General features: G+C 45.4%; 1 protein-coding gene across 2 annotated transcripts in view; it reads right to left on the bottom strand.

The window, feature by feature from the left end:
* Lipc (lipase C, hepatic type) overlaps window positions 1-20,976 on the bottom strand; it is a 147,301-nt gene that overhangs the window by 57,767 nt on the left and 68,558 nt on the right. The window lies entirely within an intron of this gene.

Here is a 20,976-nt window from a genome sequence, read left to right as displayed (position 1 = left end):
AAAACCTGAGACTCAGAGAGAGTAGCTAGTAGCTGCCCTGGGATTTCAACGTGAGTCTTTTTGACTCTCTCGCCACTGCTTTCCCAACCCTTCTGCACTGACTCAGAGACCCTGGGACTTGTGGAATAGCTGGTAGGAGTGAGAATGGGGAAGAACGTGGCTCATTGTCTGAGAGCCCAGCTGTCAGGTTACATGGAATCCGTTCTCTCTGAACTATTCACAATGGACTGACATGACTCTCAGGCAACATTGAGGAGAACTTGGGTTTGAATAAAGTAACAAAGATAGTTTTGGTAATGTGTCCTTCACCATTCCCTGCTTATCCTCTTTATTCTGTTTCATTTGACTGGTTTTTATTCCTTCATCACTCTAGCCGTTGCTAACAGAGTCACTCTACCAGGTCTGCTTTGATACAGGACAAATATATAGGGATGGTTGGAGTGAAGGAGTTCTGTTGATGACTGGCACTCAAAAGATGACTGGGGGAAAGTCTGGGAGAGAAGAAAGGGAGAAGCATATAAGAATGCCAAGAAAAAGTAACAGGAGTGAAGGGTTCAAAATACCCATTGCTGCAGCTGGGCAGGGTGGTGAATGCCTGTAATTCCAGCTATGTGGGAGGCATAGATAAGAAGATCAAAGCTTGAAGCCAGCCCGTGGCAAAAACAGAAGAACCTGTCCAAAAATAACAAAAGTTGCCCCTGCTAAAAGGGGGCTGGAGGCATGGCTCACGTGGTAGAGCACCTGCTTATCAAGCATAAAGACCTAAGTTCCAACCCCAATACTGCCAAAAAAAAATACCCTTTGCTCTTTGCCAAGGTTATGTTGAGTTGTTCTTTACACACTGGGCTGGAGAAGACCCAAGGAGGAGAAAGGTGTCAAAGGAGCTAAAAATAATGAAAGCCTCACTGGAAACAACTTAAGCCTTCAAGAACCGTCCCTCAGCTGTAGGGACGTCTGCAGATGAGTACATCTTTCAGAGAAAAGCTCATACACCAAATATTCCCACATTAAGTAATTCATTTAGTTCAGTGCTCATGAAGGAGGTGGGGGTCAGGGTATAGGAAAGGCCTTTTCCATTTTATCAAAGCATGGGTATTAGGCTCTCCCATTCCCAGAATGACGCTGAACACTAAGAAAACTCCCTGCAACCTGTATTCAGGTCACTTGCGGTGAAAGAGTTGGGGTTGGGCTGGCTGTTGCTTGGAGGTGATCAACTTCATTTGACTACAGAGTGGCAGTGGCCTGGTAGAGTTTGCATTTAATGCATTTTGTGCATTCCAGAACTGCAGAAGCTGAAATTCATCCTGGGGACTTTCTCCCTTTAGTTTAGGAGAAACCACCTTTTTGGTTATCCAAAATCAGCCAAGTACAAATGCTCCTTTTTTTTTGAGAGGGTGAGAGAGGTGGGAGCCCAGATTCAAAGAAATAATTAAAACATAGACATGGCATATGATCTGAAAACAGCTAACAGTTTCCCTTCCCAGAACAGAGGTGATTCTGCTTCTACATTTCAAGTCTGTAGTATCAGTCAATTTTACTTATATTGATTTTTCTTTTTGTACAGAGGAAACAAGAAAGCAGACATAGTCTTCTCTTCTTGCCATCTATTTTTCTCTTGAGAGGATAAAGGAAGAAGGAATTCCAAACAATTTAGCCATTGCAAACGGCAATTTTATTTCCTGAGCCAATCAGAATGGGAAAGGGTCCTGCTGCTTGTCGTCTGCCCTGTTCACCTGTAGTGTCTTTCCTTTGCAGGGGCCAGGGGTGGAGGCAGCCAGAGGGGGCTAAGGAACTGGAGAACAGAGCTGGCTTTCAGCAGAGCACAATCTGGGTCTGTGTCTCCAGGGAGAACACTGGGGGTTTATTGGAGAAACCTTTCAGCAGTTGGTACCATCTGGAGAAAGAAAATATTGCCGCCTACTTGAAGTTCTCTGAACTGGAGGTCTGGATTAGGACTCCTGGCTGAGTTGACAGAGCAAGAGAGGGAATGGGCAGAGGGAGCCTGGGCCACCTTTGCTGGGCCTTCTCATTAGCCCTTGCCCTGCCCAAGGGCCCCTCCCTCAACTGTGGTGTCTCTGGAGCCGCTGGCCAAGAGCCAGCTGTGGGAGGGTGGCCTTTGGTGGTGGCAGGAGGACTGGGCTTGTGCCAAAGCAGGATGGGTGTGGCTTCTATTTCTGTTCTCTGGCAGGGCTGCAGCTTTAAAGATCTATGAGGGCAGTAAGACAGTGCTCTTGTCCCCAACCATGCATGAGAAGCCTTTCTGCTCCTAGGCTAAGAGGAGGCCTGTTGTAAGGCTCGTGCCTTGGGAAGGGGACCACAGAGGTATTGTTTGAGAACAGAGCAGGGCAGGCCGGGGTGGTTCTGAGGAGTCCAAGTACAGCCTGGGTAGAGCATACACTGTAAGGACAGATTATGTAGAAGCAGCTGCCGTTTCCTCTAAAGAAATTCCTCCAAGTTGGCTGAGGACAGAGGGGACACCAAGTAGCAGATTCCTCTATCAAAGGCCAAGAAGCCATGGGATCAACAGCCATGTCCTGTGAGAGGGAACTCAAGTGGCCATATGGTGAGCTCCCCAGGGCTGGGTATCAGCTGCAGCCCACAGACGTAATCTATATCCCAGCTGTGGAAAGAGGATGCTCAACACAGTGATGGCTTTGAACTTGAAATGTCCATCCAGATGGGAAATGGCTTTAAACATAGATGTTTAGCAACTTGAGCTTGTTCCAAGGAGAGGGTGAGGGACTGAAAACTATGTCACATGAGGACCAGCTAAAGGGATATTTAGTCCAGCATGTGTGGCCTGAGTGGTGCATGAAGAAAACAGATCTTAGAAAAATAAAAGGAGGAACATTCTCGTAGAAGTTGATTATGTTTTCCATATTGTCTATCTTTATAATCTTGAGATGTTTGCCTAGCCTCCAGGGCTCTCTACCAACCAGGTGGCAGTTCAAAAAACAATTTTTGAACACTTACTATGTGCTGAACCCTGTTCTCCACACTTTTCTTGTAATTAAAACATTTAAAGCCAGGTGTGGTGATGCACAACTGTAATCCCAACACTCGGGAGGCTGAGGCAGGAAGATCATGAGTTTGAAGCCAGGCTGGGCTACATATTGAGAACCTGTCGCAAAACAACAAGAGTGAATTTGATCAAACTACATCATATACATATCATAAATATCACAACGAAACCCTTTTGTAAAATTAAGTTACGCTAATAAAAATGGAAAAAACAATAACAAAACTTGCTCTTCACAGCAACCCTGTGAAATATCTTTTAGCATCCTACCTTCAAATATAGAAAGAGGGTCTGGGAATGTATCTTAGTTTTAGAGCACCTGCCTACCAGCCCAAGACCCTAGGTTTCATCCCCAGCACCCAAAGAAAAGAAAAAAAAGACAAGGACACAGAGGCACAGGGGTTATATAACTTGCTGAAGTCATGGTTAGTGGGTGGGCTATTGGGACAATGCATAGCAGGAGCTCTGGTCAATATATGGCCTGGGTCTGCTTCTGCCAATCCCACCTGCAGTCCAGCACCGGGTAGCTTTATGGTGTATTCTTACCCCTTAGGTCCCAGGACTGGACAGATGGTCTCTCCCAGTACTGACATATCAAGTTTCAGATGCCTCAGAAAAGTGAGGATGTCTGATGTGCACCGTCTTTGCTTTAATGGTCCCCAGCCCCTGTTTTCTGCATGACTCACAAATATGACTGAACGTATTTGAGTATGTGAGTTCTGTTCTTTCTCTGGCTGTCTTGGTGTCCCCAGTGCCACATAAGAAAGAGAATGTCGTTGCTTTGCTACTTGAAGCCCGACAGCCTTATAAAACAGAGTACAACATACACAGCTATTCTTGTGTTAGGATAATGGAACCATGTGGATTTCTAGCTCTGGGTACTTAGAAGTGTGTTACCCTCTGCATGTTGATTTCTGGTGAAAAGAATATTGGTGTTTGATGGTGGCATGTTATTTCAGTCTGGCTTCTGACAATAATGGTAGAAATTTTCTTTCTTCCGACATATTCAAGATTGCCAGGAGCCAGGAGGAGAAAAGGAAGAAAAAAAATCTAAATTTGTTCTTAACAATGCCACTCCCCACCCCCCCAAAAAAAAAAGAAAAAAAGAGAGAGAGGGAAAATGAGTTGTTGAAAGTGGTGAGGAGAGTGGCTAATTCAGGTCCTCTGGCAGAGCAGTGGAGTTCTCAAACCACTGTGATTTGCCTTGGCCTGCTGAGTGTGCTCCCTGACCATCTGGAAGACTCCTGCATGTCCAGAGGGGGTGATGACACCCAGAAACAGAACTGGTTAAGATGAGAATTTCTTTGTAGCTTTGGTTTAAAGAATTGCTTGCTTGAGACTCAGAAACCAGCTTTTTTCTACAAGGTCCAAAAGGTGGCCAGAAGGTATAAAAAAGAAACATTTAGAATGGGTAGTGCTCTTTGTTTCTGCCTTGAGGTGTCTGATGATGGCATATTTATTTTCCTCTGCACTGAGAGGTTACAACCCTAAATGGACTGGAATGACCTCACCATCAAGCCGACTTTTATGCTGGCAGTCCTGGAATTTCAATAGAGTCTGGAGGGAACTCTTTTACCCTGGCTAGGATGCACGTGGCTCTGCCCTCTGATCTGCTGCAGTAAGATTTTAAACTGCTATGTAGAGTTTTGTGGTAAATAGGGTTTTCTGAGAATTTCTTTTCTTGTCTCCACTTGGAAATTATGTCCTGTCGGATCTTGAAATAGATCACAGACTTGGTAGTGTAGCACATTGGTTTGGTTGTGAACACACTCGTGTGTGTGTGTGTGTGTGTGTGTGTGTGTGTGAAAGCCCATCCATGGTTATAGGTGTAGGGCTGTGAGCCAGAGACTCAGAGGCTAGAGAAGACCTGCCTTGCAGGATGGTCTCTCGTTGGTTTTTGCCACTGCTCCTGTTCAGGCGACTTGCTCTCAGGTACCTGCTCTGTGCTGTGTCCCTGGTAGGTGCAAAGTCTGCTGCTAGGCTCATGTAGACAAATGTTGGCCACACTTACATGCCCTCTGCTCTCAGTGGGCACCCATGGGTTGGGCAGAAATGTCCTTGTTCCTTGTCTTGCTATGAAGTGAGCAGGTGGATTGATAGTCAGACTGGCTGGTGACAAGACATAGTGCCTGTGTGTGAATGTGGCAGAAGACTGATGATGTGTGATACCAGATTCAGGCCTCCTCCCTATGCAGATAAAACTGTCAGCTGCTGGGGGTCCTTGCCAAAGGCATCTTGTCACTTGCAGGGTCCCCTGCTACCCAAGGGCCTGTGTGTCTCTATAGCCTTAATGTAAAACACCTCTCCCAGCTCCTCCTCCTGCCCTCCCTTCTTGGCCTCTGATTTCCTCCTCTAGCCTCTGAAGGCAAACCAGGTGACAGACTTGGACCAGAACTTAAGGGACCTACTGAGTTCTTTTATCTCAGGAAAAATATCCTGGTTATATCATTTAATAGACTATGCAATGCTAGGCAAATAAATTAACTTTTCTGAGCCTCAGTTTCTCATTTTTGACATGAGATTAAGTCAGTGTTCTGTATCCATGGTCCACATCCACAAATTCAATCATTTTGGATCAAAAGTATAAAAGGGGATATAGCTCAGTGGTAGAGTGCTTGCTTAGCACGCATACGGCATGCTGGTTTAATTCCCCAGCACTGAAAAAAACACTGTGTCTGACCTTACCATGGGCAGGCTTCTTTTCTATTCTCTAAATAATGTAGTATAACAACTATTTAAATAGTATTTATATTGTATTAGGTTTTGTAAGCATCTGGAGATGATTTAAATTATATGGGGAGTATGGGTAGGCTATTTGCAAAACTACAAAATTTATACGAGGGACTCAGCATCCACAGATTTTATTATCTTTCAATCCTCTGGGGCTGGGGGAAGGGCAACTCTGTCTATGTATAATAACAGATAATTAATTGCCTGTGCTACATAAAGTTGTTATGTAAAATGAGTTCGTATTTGTAAAGTGTCTATGCAATTATTTATAATGGTTATATACTTTAGGGTTTGAATGTGTTCCCTAACATTCATGTGTTGGAAACAACCCCATGGCAGTCATGTTGGGAGGTGAGACCTAATGGGCATTCTTTAGGTCATGAGGACCTGACCTCAAGAATGTATTAATGTCATTATCAAGGTAGCGGGCTCATCATTAGCAACACCACCAACAACAGGTGTTGGCGAGGATGCGGGGGAAAAAGGAACCCTCTTACACTGCTGGTGGGAATATAAACTAGAACAATCACTCTGGAAAAAAATTTGGAGGCTACTTAAAAAGCTAGACATTGATCTACCATTTGATCCAGCAATACCACTCTTGGGGATATACCCAAAAGACTGTGACACAGGTTACTCCAGAGGCACCTGCACACCCATGTTTATTGCGGCACTATTCACAATAGCCAAGTTATGGAAACAGCCAAGATGCCCCACCACTGACGAATGGATTAAGAAAATGTGGTATCAATACACAATGGAATTCTATGCAGCCATGAAGAAGAACGAAATGTTATCATTTGCTGGTAAAGGGATGGAATTGGAGAACATCATTCTGCGTGAGGTTAGCCTGACCCAAAAGACCAAAAATCATATGTTCTCTCTCATATTTGGACATTAGATCAAGGGCAAACACAACAACGGGATTGGACTTTGAGCACATGATAAAAGTGAGAGCACACAAGGGAGGGGTGAGGATAGGTAAGACACCTAAAAAACTAGCTAGCATTTGTTGCCCTCAACGCGGAGAAACTAAAGCAGATACCTTAAAAGCAACTGAGGCCAATAGGAGAAGGGGACCAGGAAGTAGAGAAAAGGTTAGATCAAAAAGAATTAACCTAGAAGGTAACACCCACGCACAGGAAATCAATGTGAGTCAACTCCCTGTATAGCTCTCCTTATCTCAACCAGCAAAAACCCTTGTTCCTTCCTATTATTGCTTATACTCTCTCTACAACAAAATTAGAGATAAGGGCAAAATAGTTTCTGCCGGGTATTGAGGGGTGGGGAGAGGGAGGGGACGGGGATGGGGGGTAAGGGAGGGGGTGGGGGAAGGGGAGAGAAATGACCCAAACAATGTATGCACATATGAAAAAAATAAAAATTATTAAAAAAAAGGTAGTGGGCTCATTATAAAAGTAAGTCAGTCCCCTCTTGCTCTCTTTTGCCATATGATACTTTCTACCATGGAATGATGCAGAAGAATGTCCTTCACTAGATGTGTTGCCTCACTCTTGGACTTCCCAGTGTCCAGAACCAAATACATTTCTTCTCATTATAAAGTACCCAGTCCCTCGTATTCTATTTTAGTAGCACAAAATGCACTATGACATATTCCATCCTCCATGATGCCTGGCACACATTATAGAAGTATTTATTGTTTCAAGACCAGGCAAAGTGCCTTCTGGCTGCATTAAGTGTTCATCATTCCTAAATGATCAGGAAAGGTCTATAGGCTGTGAGTTTCTTAGGATTGTGGTGGTGGTGGTAACCATGTCTTATCACCTCTGTGTCACAAGGTCTGCAATAGTTTCCTGGCACATGGGGACCCACAAGTTGTTTACTGAATTCCTGGGTGGAAAGTGAATAATGTCCTACTCATTCTGTGCCTCCCTTCTGGTATTGAGAGCTTTAGTTGGGAAAACTTCTGGTTTGAGCACATTTTCCTCAGTTCTACTAATTAGTGATTTGGAATTAGCCACTTTGGCGTTGGTGGCCTCAAAGCCAGTGTGATGACAAGCTAAAGATACTGCTTTGGCAAAAAAAAGGGGTAAATGACATGAGATCCAACGCAAATGTGCACACCCAGGTGGAGGTGCTGAGAGGCGACGCGGCATACGTTTTTCCTTTTAAGGAATATTCACTTAGCTGGGGACTGCTCTGGATGCATAGGTGAGGAAGTCTTACGCTGTTGTCGCCACACGTCCAGTCTGGTGGGGCAGCCACCTGCACAGCCCCTGTCTGGTGCATGAAGGACAGAATAGGATGCAGACATGCTGTAGGCTTTGGTGGCCAGGAAGGTCCAATGGCTTCTGGATAGGGTGGGGCATTTAAAGCACAGCACCAAAAGAGAGAAAAGGAGAATATGATGTGGTGTCGTGGCCCTTAATTGGTGCATTCGAGGAGCTGTGTTGTCACCAGGCCTCACTGGCCCTGTCCTTCAGTTATTTAGGCAGCCCTGAGCATTTCAGCTACTCGCCTTGCTCTCAGCCCACACATCTTAAGGGTCCCCTTAAATTCTACCTTGTCCAGGAATGTCACTCCCACCTAACGTCAAGAGACAGAATATAACATATGTCTCGGTTTTTTGCATACTTAAGTTTCCCTACCCTACTTCAGGCTGTAGAAAATTCCTGAAGTGTGGAGAGCCAAAGCTTCAAGATGGCACGAATCTTTGTATTCAGAATCACAGTGTTAGAGCCAGATGAACTGATTTAGGTTAAGAAAGAAATTTTGAATTTGCTTATTCTAAAAAAATCTTGGTAGGATAATTTTCTTGTAAGGAAACTGGCTTCTGTAGGGAGTTTTTAAACTGGTATTATAAAAATTGGTACATATATGCATGAAAATTTAAATGCACTCTACCTTCTGTGACTAGATCCATCTGATGTCCTGCATCCCAGTTCAACCAGCCCTGATGGAAATGTCTATAAAAGCTGAAATTAGTTAAATTCCCTTTCTCTTCCCTCTCCATCCCTTCACTATGATTCCTTTGTACACTGTTAAAGTATTTCTAATTTTTTTGGTCGTTTTGGGAGAAGGTCTATAATCACCAAAAAAATACTAGAGTGTAGAATTGAAAAACAAAACTAAAATAGCCATTAAACAAATAGTAGGAGCGGCTTCCAAGTCATGGCTATTCTGAGATAAAGTGGATGCATTCAAATATGCATATGCCGAGCTCTCTTAAATCTTTTCCTCGAAGAGCTGAGTTACAAAAGTGAGAGGACCAGGTATGAAGCTACTGCAGAGGTGGAGGGGAGGCAAAGGAGTTCCTGTGAGGTCTGTAGAGATGTAGAGGAGGGGGATACGGGAGGTGGAAACCACAGGACTCAGGCCGATCAAATGAGGAGGTGAGAGATGGAACAGGCAGGACTTGAGAGGCATCCCGGGTAATGTTTATCACTAATAACCAAATGGAAAGGTAGGAAAAATACAGACTGGCTGTAGCAATGGTGAGTGGATGAGTCACTAATTGGAGCAACATGCCTAAAGAGAACCAATTAACGGAGTGTCATGTCATTGGAGACACATGTGTTTTGATGTGGGTCCAATGCTTGGCTTTGTCTTAATCAGCAATTTTTTCATTGATTTGGATAGGAATGTAGAGTATGAGTTCATCACATTTCTGACGGGCAGGGAGCTGGAGTCAGTAGCTGCAGCACATATGGAAAAACTCAAGTGTTTATTGATTATAGTTTTCAACAGGAACAAATATTGTGGCATGTCTTTTCCCTATCCTCATATGGCTGCAGACTGCATTGTAGAAGCACATGTTTTGAGAAAGGGAGGTGACAGTCCGGTCTAGTCCTGTGCTGGCTGGGTGACCATGGACAATGCATTTTGACTGTGGATACATCATGGGAAATATAGGAGTGTGTTCAGAGGAGAGCAACAATGGCTACGAAGGGGCTAGAAATAGTCACCTTGATCGTGACACCACCACTTGCTAAGTGCTTATACCTCACTCAGTCATCTCACCGTTCTACTTTAAAAGTAGGAAACTGAGGCTCAGGGGACATCATTGGCTCTGGCTCCACAATTTGTGCCAGGGAGAGCTGATATCCCAAGCCCATGTTCTTTCCATCCCTACTTGCTGCCTCCCAGACTGGTGACATGAGCTTGCTGAGGGATATGGGGATCCCTGAGTTTTAGTTGGAACTAGAGCCTGCCCCCTGTCCTGCCTCCAAGGTCTGATCTCCTTGTCTGGGCTCTGCTAGTCCCTTTTCCCTGCTCCAGCTGGACACTTCTGAATCTCTTGTACCAAATCAGATCTCTCTGATGTATGACCCTGACATTGACCTCAGTCAAGTTGGCCTGTTGCCTAGAAGACCTGGGTAATCACACTCTATTTACCACTTAACCTCCTCTCCCAGGATGGAGTTGACCTGGACGACTTCTGTTTCCCACCCTGGCTTGTGCACTTAGGACAACCCAATATATCCTGTAAGAAGACAGCTTTGGGGCCTGGGGTGACTCCTGGACTGCACAGTCAGAGCTGGGTTCTAGATAAGAGGAAAGATTCCAGAAGAAACAGGTCATGGGCAGTCAAGAGTCTGGAGCAGGAGGCTTGGTAGCCAAGTGGACAATGACAGCTGTCCAGGATTGGGGCCTGGGGAACTGGGCACATAGTAACAGAGATAAGAGGTGTAACCCAGAGGTCTGGTGGGCCTTGCATGTGAGTCTCTATTGTAAGCCAGCACACTGATGTGGATGGGACCTCTCTAGGCTTTACTCTCAATGAGCATTACTTAGAGATTAGAAACAGTGCAGAATTCACAGGAGTGATGAAGAGTTCATATAGCTGTCACACGAACATGCCCCTAGATCAGGACTAGCATGTGCATTACACAGAGCTCTTGACTCTCCTAAGCTGTCACAGTGTGGTTTCTCTCTCCAGACTTGCCACACTACATGGCCTCTCTTGTGCAGAGTAATCGTGCTACACAGGAAGGCAGTCACCATGCCCACCTCCTGGAGATGGTTTAATGTGCTGCTCTTGCCCTTTGGGGGTCTTGATCACATTCACTCCCAGAAACAACCCTCTCCCCACTATACACCACCCTCCTTTTGAGAGTGGTTTTGGTCCATATGACTTTATTTCAGTTCAGAAGTTTAATTAGATGTGGATAGCTGTACTGGCAGAGTTAGGATTTGAACCTGCTCTCTTTCACTACAAGTGCAGTGCTTCCTCCATAGTATCAGACATGGTGTGGGCTCCCAGACTGGAGGTCAGGGCTCTAGCACACACTGCAGGGGACTGAGCACCAAGTAGGAAGTTGGGCTAGCTCAGTGTTTCCCGTTTCTTCATTATTGGCCCCTAAGGTATCTTTCTATACGTTTTTCTCCATTTCCCCACGAAATTGTGACAGATATACTGCAGATCTGCTTATGAGCTATTTATTTATCTACTTTAGAATAAAAAGCGTAAGATTTTTTTTGTTCCCTGCTCCCAGAACCAATTTCACCCTCTTGGGGCAACAGGGCCCCACTGAGAACTCAAAGGGATTCTCAAAGTATGGTCTTTTGACCAACAGCAGCAATATCACCCAGGAATTTGTTAGAAAAGCAAATTAAGTCCTACCCAGGACATACTGAACCAGATACTCTGGAGGTGGACTCGGCTGGCTGTGTTTGAAATCTTCTGGGAGATTCTGTGGGTACACTGGAGTTTGAGAACCAGTGGATTGGATGCTAGAGAAGATGGGTTCTTTCCAGTTTGATGATAGAAGAGATATGCTAATTCCTAATTAATCCATCAGGATCCATTCTTCACAATCTGCCAGCCCATACAGAACAGCCACTGTGGGCAAGGCACACAAGGCTCTGAGGCGCCTAGTGTTGGTAGGAAAGAGCCAAATTTTATGGGGTCTGAGTCTTAGATACAATTTGGGGTCCTGATGAAGAAAAGGAATCTGACATCATAAATACAGGATTAAGCAGGGGACTTTGGAAGGGGCTTGTGCACGTGAGGGCTTTGAAACCTAGGCTCTATGGGCTCCACGGCAAGTCAGATAGTGGTGGCCTAGCACAAGGGTGGACCCAGAGGAGGAGAGGGTGCTGCAGGTGGTGGTAGAACAAAGACGGGCGGTAGGGCAGGGCTCATCTACTGGCAGGGTGTGAAGAGGACCCAAGTGTGGAGGGGGCGGAGCATGTGAAGTACCCGGGACGGAGGTGCATGCGCAGTTGGCACATACAAGTGGAGCGTAGTGTATTGACTTGGAAGGGCAGCCCTTTGGAAGCATCTTTAGGGCTTTGGAAGAGATGCACTAATGAAGAAAGGAAGGGCGTCCTATGACATGTTCGCTGGGGAGAATGACTGCCTTACATTCTCAAGGTATTTTCTAGATGCTCGAGAGACACAGAGAAGCAGAAGTCTCCTCTGATTGGCCATTGAGACTTATTTTTGCCACAAAACGCAGGTGCAGCCTTTCCCAAGGCCTCTGGGCTCAGAGACCCTCTTGTCCATCCCAAGAATCATACCCTGAGTTTCCCCTTCCTCCCATTCCTGAGAATTAGTGTCTGCTGACAGACTGTCACAACTGTGGGGGAAGGGGGAAAGACTGGTGCATCATCTGTCAGCCTGTTGTGACAGGGGCGCCTTTGGCATTGGCTATTTGGATTTACAGCGCATGCAGACTGCTCTCCTCTGTGGCTCCGCTGACCTGTTATGAGAGCTGTCTATGATGTCTTCCTTGGTGGCAGCTGTAACTACTGCAGTTTTCCCAATGGATACCTCTAAGGAACCAGTTATTTTCCAAAAGAGCAGGACATTTGTGCCTCACTGGCTCCATCATGTCCATTAGTCAGGACCTTAAGAAGGAGGAAACTTCTGCATGGCTTGGCTTCTGTGCTTAATTCACCTCGCTAGTATTGGTAGAAATGATGCTACGACATGATTATGATATTTAGTCAATTCTCTGGGAAGATACAATTTCAGGAAGTGATTTCAAGCATCAATAGCCTTTTCTTTTATGAACAGAGGTCTTATTTGTAGATGGACTTTCTTTGCCTGCCAGGAAAAGCCCGATAGTCTCTTCCTTCTTTTCTCCCTCTCTTCCTCCTCCCTCCCGTGTCTTTTCCTCCTTCTCTCATTCAGTGAGCTTTTAGTACAAACCAGATACTTTGTTGAGCAATGGAACCAAAGATGAATACCACTAAGCACCCAACTGTAGGTGACCATATGTAAATATTCAGGAACAAAGAGCCTTTTAGGGAACTGGTAAGTCCTAGAAAACAGGTTGAGAACCTCAGAACTATCAACATCTGAGGCAGGCGGTTCTTTGTTGTGCAGAGTGTTTTGTGCATTGCAGGAGGCTTAGCAATATTCTTGCTCAGTTGTGACAACCCAAAATGCCCCAGGCATTGACAAATATCCTGAGGGCTGAGGGAACAAAATCACCCCAATTGAGAATTGTTGCAAACCACCTTCCAGACTGATCTGACAGGGGCCAGAGGCCTGGGCTCTTGCCCTGCCCTGCTGCAGTGAGCTGTGGGGTCAGAAGTAACTTAGTGAATTTTCTTAGGCGCCACTTGTCTTGTTTGTGTAATGAGAGTTTAGAAAACATTCCTTTGAAATCTCAGGAGTCTAGGAAAAATTGAACAGTCCCCAATAATATCAGGTCGTATGGTCTGGAAAGGTAAGGAGAAGGTTTACATATTACCATGTGCTTAAGGAGCCGAGGACAGAAGCCCATAATCAGCAAATACTAACAGATGTTGCCTGTGTGTAAAAGAAAGAGGGCCTGTGATCATTTAGTTTACATTCTTCATGGGGAAATATATCTTAATCTCATGAAAGCCAACTCTTGTCCCAGACTGCTGGTGTTTGAATTCTGCCTCTGCCTCACACAGACTGGGTGACTTCTAGTGAGCTCTTTAACCTCTCTGAACCTCGGTTTTCTCATCGATAATTGGAGGTGATAGTTGTGACCTTGGGGCTGTTATGAAGGTTTAGTGAGGTAGAAGAATGCTGGGAAGAGTGAGTGCTTGATAAGGATTAGCTGTGGTGATTGCAAAGCTGAGGCTAAATTCCCGGAACAGTTTCTTAATGGTTCCACGCCCAGTGCATGGCATACAGTCAGTGCTTAGACAGAAAGAAACCCCACAGAAAGGTAAACAGAACTACGAGGAGTATCTCAGAAGATTGCCCAGACTGTTTTGGTGGGGAGAGGTGGGAGGCTGCAGGGCAGACAAGGTAGGGTTCACTGGAGAAGGCTCAGGAATGCTCAGTGGATGACACATGGAATCATTAAATCTGTTACAACTAGAACTAAGTCTCTCAGAGGCCTGAAGCGGCCTTCCCAGGCCACAGCCAGGATTAGTAGCTTGGATTCTCCACTCCCAGTCCAGTGCTCTGTGAGAGAATTTTCTGGGTCCTACACATCTGGACTTAAATCAGGTCTGTTTGAGAGCCGCTAGGTCAGGGTCAGGAGGTGAGAGAGGGAGGATAGTCAGGATGATCTTGACTGGGACCAATGATACCAAGGCTGAGAGGTTTGGAAACTGTGATATCCCAGAGAGGATATCATGCTTCATGCTTCCTTTTGTGTTGTCTATCAAAATTTAAAAAACAAGGCTGCAAAGTGCATCAAATGCAGGGAAGACATTTAAATGAAAAGACCAGATCACTTTCAAGCAAGAACTTCAGGCTTCTTGTTTGAATTCAGGTAAAAGGCTAATTGTGAACCAGCTCTAACAGTCAGTTAAGAGGTCCTGCCCCCCTGTATTTTGCAGTACCTTGTTATCCAATACTGGGTGCTGGCCATCTGGAATACACAACAGCATATCAAGCAGGCTGATTTATGCAAGTAGGTTGACCTGAGCTCAATAGAGTAGAGTAGGAACTGTGTGTCACTGTTGCTAATAATAACAATAAAAACTGCTGTCTTACAGCTGTAGAACATTTCATTTTATTCCGTGTGCCTTCAAGGACATTGTTGAGCCCCGACAACTCTATTATTCTCATTTTCTGTAAGTGCAAACTGAGCTTGAGGGGGTTAGATGACCTGCCATGGGCATGTGGCTGCAGTGTGGACACCTCGTCTGTGGACCTGAGCAAGCTTTGAACCGTCCTGGAGTAGTCACCCTCCATGATGGTTCCGATGGTCCCTACCTCCTAGGGTCATAACCAAGAGCATACAGCAACAGTAATTCTGTCCTCTTTCATCTCTTGCTGTAGGGGAAGCCAGCTGCCATGCAAACTGCCCTCTGGAGAAGCCCACATGGCTCACAAGGATCCAAATCCTGCCACTAATACCCGGAGTGAGCCGTGAGGTAGATTTTCCAGGCTTGTTAAGTGTTGAAGAGTCCCAGAGGCAGAACCATTCAACCAATCTCTTCCCACATTTCTGACCCTTAATAACAAGGAGCTTAGAATGTTTGTAGTTTTAAGTTGCTAAGTTTGGGGATAGTTTGTCACACAGCTATGGCTAACTGCCATTCCCTCCAAATGAGGAGGTACAATGACCTCCTCTAGAACCCCTCCTCTCGGCCCTCCAAACCTCTCTACCCTGGACTATCTATCCCAGTGAGCAAAATTCTACCTCAGGCTCTTCATCCCTTTGGGTTAACCATTACCACATCACCTGTCTCTTACAAAGAAAAGCTCCAGGAGATGCAGTTGCTGCTTAAGAAGTCTCTAATTTCTTTTATAGTGAGCTATTTATATGTGGCCATGTCTATGTATAGAGAGCTATAAATTGAGAACCATAGGATCTAATGTATGCATAGTGAGCCAAACAAAAATATGGGTCAAATGTACATGGAAACTTCATAGCTTGTCTGTTTTCCCAAGCGCCCTATGATGCTCCAATTTTGTGACATGATTTTAGTGGAATTAAAGTTGAACAACACATGATAGGTCTTACAACACCAGATGCTCGGGCAAGCAAGCAGACAGTAGGCAGGCTGTGGTGCATGTCCGGGAAGAGCTTGGAGGCAGAGAGAACCACCTTTAGTGAGCTTCCTAATCATGTGAAATTTATTTTGCTAAAAAGTCTCTGATGAGGTTCTGGGTACTTTGAGTCTGATGATGACATGGGATAAGACAGTGGGTAGGGATCAGAAGCATCCTCATGAGTTTTTAAAGCTGGTTTCCTCTTTCTTTCTCTTCTTCTCTTCTTTCTTTTTCTCTCCTCTTTCTTTTCCTCCCTCCTTTTCTTTCTCTCCTTTCCTCCCTTCCTCGCATTCCCTCCCTCCCTCCCTTCTTTCCTTCCTTCCTTTTTATCTTGTAATAGGGTATCACTACACAGCCCAGGCTGGCCTTGAACTCGAGATCCTCCTGCCTCAGCCTCCAATTACAGACCTATGCCACCACTCCTGGCTTTCAGTTTTCTCTTTGATAGCGAGAAAGTTCTGAATCATTGGGAGAACGGGGGAGGAGGCAGAGTAAGTAGGGCAGGAAGGAAAAACAAAGCCTTGAAGTGATGTTGCTGATTTGCCCAAGGCCCCTCCTGCTCTCAGGTGGCTGTCCAGAGGGCAAGGCCTTGCAAATGAAGTCCCACTCAGGCATCAGATTGCGGACTGGACTCCAATCCTGACAAAAGGATTCATCGCCTGTAAGGAGGCGATGAAGCTCTAACACCACACACAGAGGAATTTCAGGCACTGAGTGAAGATGGGACAGAGTGACATTTATGGGGCAGAGCAGACTGTTTAGGACCTAGATTTGATTTTTAGAATCTGCCACCCACGTGGTGTGCTTGTGGGTATGTGTGGCCACATTTACAGAGTTGAGTAGTGGCCGCTGAGAGAACAGGACTGAAGACAGACTTCCCTGAGGAGGAATTTTGACTTTTATGAACTTGTATGGCTTTGGGCAAGTAATTTGGCCTCCCCAGATTGTCCTCATCTATAGAATGGGATTGAATTACATAGTTGCCACCTATGATGTTTGTGGGAGGTAAGAATAGAAATCATGCTTAGCACAGAAGTGCCACATAGCAAGAGTAGAGGCTAGCTACTGCAATGTCTAATATACCTATAGCTATATATGTGTAATAGCAATATAATCATCAATTATAGTAATATTAATGTATTCCAGTTACATAATAATAATGTCTAGAAATTTTCCATGACCATAAGCGAGACCATGTTTCACCCACATGCCTACCTCTCCTCCCTGCCATTCACAAGCAGGAAAGCAGACAGACTTGAGGCCCATAGGAATTGAGGGCTGAGTGGGCCCTAGGCCATCTGGGTGGGGGTGGGCGCCTCTTCTTGCTGCCAGAATGCAGATGGCACCTCTGCATTCTGGCAAGGTCAGTCTTTTCTGAGGCTGGGGATGGCTGAACAATGGGTGCTCTGTTTCTTTCTGGGGACATGTCAAGGTAATCCAGGTGGGTCAGAACTGCAGTCTAGGGAATAGACAATCTAGCTCTAGGTCACATGTGAAAGTGCAGACAGAGAGGCCTCCCAGCCTCCAGGCCTGTTGACGACCAGAAAGATCAACTGGAATCCTGTGGCAGGTGGCATTTCAGGCCCTGCTGAGCTGTCACTGGGATGAACAGCCCTGGGGTATCCCAGCCCTCTTTGGATAGCAGCCTGCAGTCAGGCCCAGGAGGGAGGATCCTGCAGTGTGCTTGCTCTGCTCGTGCAGTGGCAGGTTTCCCCTAAGGCCATAGATCTCTGAGTCTTGTCCCAGAAGTTGTGTCATGCACTGAACAGAGAGGGTTGTAGGTACAAGACTATGGAGTTGTTATGGCCTGATAGCTGGTCACAAAACTCTGTTCTGCCCAGTACCTGGCATGAGTACTTAGGAATGTACCAAGAATTTGCTGTCTGATATGTGAGAATGGGAAGGTGTAAGGTGGTGGGGGCGGGGCGGGGGGGTAGGAGCCGGGGGTGGGGGGGAGGGTGGAGGTGGGGGGGTGGAGAGAACGGTTGGAATTAGCTCTAGCACCTCTTATTGTTCCAAGTCATTTTTGTCTCTTAAATTTCACAACCAAGCAGTATTATAATTATTCTCACTTAACAGGCCCAGAAACTGAGGCTCAAGTTTCAGTTTCAGTGACTTGCCTAAGATGATACAACTGTTAGGCAGAGAGTCTGAATTAGAACATTTGGCTCTGGCAGAAAGTCCATTCTGTGCCCACACTATGGCCATTCCTTGCTGGAGGATGACACTATGTGTCTTCCATGTGTTTGGAAGGTGCTGTCACCTCAGGAAACCCCAGTTCCTAAGCATCTAGTTTTGGGGCTTTCTTTGGTGACTAGGCAGGAGTGAGTAGATAGAATGTCTCTGTCCCCTAAGAATTAGGACAAGGCTCCCTTTACCTGTTCTCCAAATTTTGGGAGGTAAACTTGAGAATGACTTTGAGGCTGCAATGTAGAAATCCAATTCCCTGTGATCTCCGTTCCTTGTCTGCTATTTAATGGGACCACTCTTGCTTAGCAGGTGAGCTACGGTCAAGCTTCAACCTGCTGTAATTATAATCCTCCACACTTCCCCAGCACTGGGCTCTCAGAGACCTGGCATTTTGCAAATGCATCTCCCATCCTTAATAACCAGTTGGCAGCCATTCATCAGAGGTGAAAGTGACAGGTACCACCCGCCTTGTGGCCTCTCCTTTCCTGTAGCATGGGAGGCAAATCAGGCGTTCCACCCACTACTGCCCTGAGTTCAGAGAGCTGGAGTTGATGATGGGAGAAATCATGTCTCCAGATTTCATTGTTGTGTTTTAAATTATATTCATCTGGAGTGTGGCAGATTAGAGGTTATGAAACTATCAGGGAAAAACAGTTTCTAAAAATACAAGTGTTGCTAGCATGATGGGCCAGATTTGGAAAGAGGGTGCCTTGTATCCTCTCCCAAGGTGGGAAGATACCACGGCGATGAGCAGTGTTGGCTGTCAGAGGAGCCAGGGCCAAATATCTGTGATGTCCATCCACCCATTCAGTTACAAAGAGGCATTCAGCCCTGTAAATAGGGCCAGATTAGCCAGAGGGAGCATACTGTTTCAGAAAACAAAGGATTTCAACATTCTTCCTTTCTTTCCTGGCAGAAGCTCTAGCTAGTTGTCTTTGTGGGGGGTGATGGGGAATTGGGGGCTGGAAGAAGGTAAGTAGGCTGAGAATCACTGGTGCTAGTAACCCTGTCTTTTAGGCCTCTGTTCCTGTTACCCTGGACCTGCCATCCGTGCTACCCACCCATTCTTAAGTCCTGATTCCATCACTCCTATAGCTCTTTGGCAAGTTTCCTAAACTCATTGAGCCTCAGTTTTCTGGTTTTAAACATGCATTGAATCATAAGCTTTCTCTCACAGATTGGTTTGGTTTGAAAAAAGAATTCAATATTACAAAGGGCCTTGGGACATGTCAAGAGCCCAAAAATATAATTTTTCTTTGTAGCATTAACAGGTCACAGCAGGCAAAACTACCTAAGAGGTTCTACTGAACACCGAGAAGCTTGTAAGTCCCTCAAATGAATCAGAAGCAGTTGAACTTTAGACTATGAGGAAGATAGTTTTGAAGAGGCAAAACTTTCTGGCATTGTTCAGATTCTATCATGGAGGTGACTAGGCCAAATACATTTTGCAGATGGTAAAACTGGAAGTGAAGATTAAGGTTCTTTCTCAAATGATAGAACCAAGGCTCCTAAATCCTGTTTTCCCCCAGTGAGATATAACAGGGACTCTATTCCTAGGTTGTCAGAAGACACAAGGTACTGCCCTCACTGGAGGAATCTTTGGGTGCTGCCTAAGGAATTATTGAGGAGGAGAAACTTGTCACCTGTGGAATCATTTTATTATAACACTAGATAATGAGAGGCCAAAAACATCCTAGGATTTCTTCTGTCCTAAATTTCTCCCTCTCTCAAAACTGGGTCCATTTTTGTGAAGCCTGGGCTTTGCTACCCTGACATATTTTTGAGGATATTGTGGGTCAAAGAGATAGCCCTTGATCATCCCAGGCAGAGATGGACAAGACTAAATGCTTTAGGGAACCCAACTCTGGAAGTGAGAGCATTCCTACAGGTTGCTAAGACAAGGTGAGTATGAGAAAGATTTTCCAACTACTTAGCATGGTACCCAGCACCTGTAGGAACTTAATAAATAGTTGCTGGATGGATGGCAGAGATAAGGAGACCTAGGTATATGGCCATTTATAATTCAATGGCCAACTCCAGTGTGGACTTTGGTCTCTGAGGACTGTCCGTTCCTGAGTTAAGGATCGAGTTGCCTAACTTCCCTAATTTACCTACAAGGAAACTGAGGCCAGAGTTGGGGAGCAACCTGCCCCAGGCCACATGGTCACTGGTCACAGGATTTCATGATGGCTCATGGTGGACACAAGATTACCTCAAACCCCATACATACCTTAGTTGAATGTCCTTAAAATAACTGCTGTGATCAGCTCAATGTGTTAGAGGTACTGGGAGTGGGGTGGGGGAAAGAAAATCCTGTAAAACCTGTTAATTGCCCATTTATTTCTGTCCCAGCTCTTGAGAAAGCTGCTTCTGACTGATGGCATGTGTGCTGGAATACTATAATTAGCTTGTTTGGGCCATAGTGTTCCAGAGCACGGCCATCAGATAGGAAATAATATGACTGATAACTGAGAAACAAAAATGCAGTCAGTTTTCAATGACAAGCTGTCTGGAAGCTATTTATTAAGGGGCTGTCTTTTGCTTGAGAAACCTGGTGGAAAGCCCAGATTGGCTACACAGCTTTGAGTGCCAAATAAAAGTGATGCTACTGCCATACTAAAAATAATAACTTTGGTTTATTGAGCACTTACTGTGATCCAGGCATTCTCTTCATTTAATCCTCACAACAAGGGACAGATATTACCTTCATTTACACAGAAGATTGCCAGGTTAGGTGATTAGTCACCAGCTCCCAGGTCAGCTGGGACTCTAACCCAGTGAGGCTCTGACTCTAAGACCCTGGGTGTCACTCCTGGGGTTTCTAAAGCCAGCATCTCCATGCTACCTTTGAAGGTCTTTTAAGCACACAACAAACATGAGGGTCAGGCAGTGTTTGTCCTAGATGAAGACATTTTCCTAAGTTCCAGGACTGGACTGTGTGAAGAGAAGTGTTTTGCCATGCCGAAACCATACGCAGTTCACCAAGTGACATTTCAAATGGAACTATTCACCACTTAAGTCTCTATTCCCCTCTCTCTCAGACTGGCTCACTGGTAGTGTGTCAAACTCTGTATTTGAGTTCTTTCTAGTGAGATGCATCTGTGAAGGGATTCTACTGAATTATCCCCCAAGCTTCTGA

This window comes from Castor canadensis, chromosome 2 (genome assembly GCF_047511655.1).
Source record: "Castor canadensis chromosome 2, mCasCan1.hap1v2, whole genome shotgun sequence".
In the NCBI taxonomy this organism is placed as follows: domain Eukaryota; kingdom Metazoa; phylum Chordata; class Mammalia; order Rodentia; family Castoridae; genus Castor; species Castor canadensis.
This window is presented reverse-complemented; position numbering and strand designations above follow the sequence as displayed.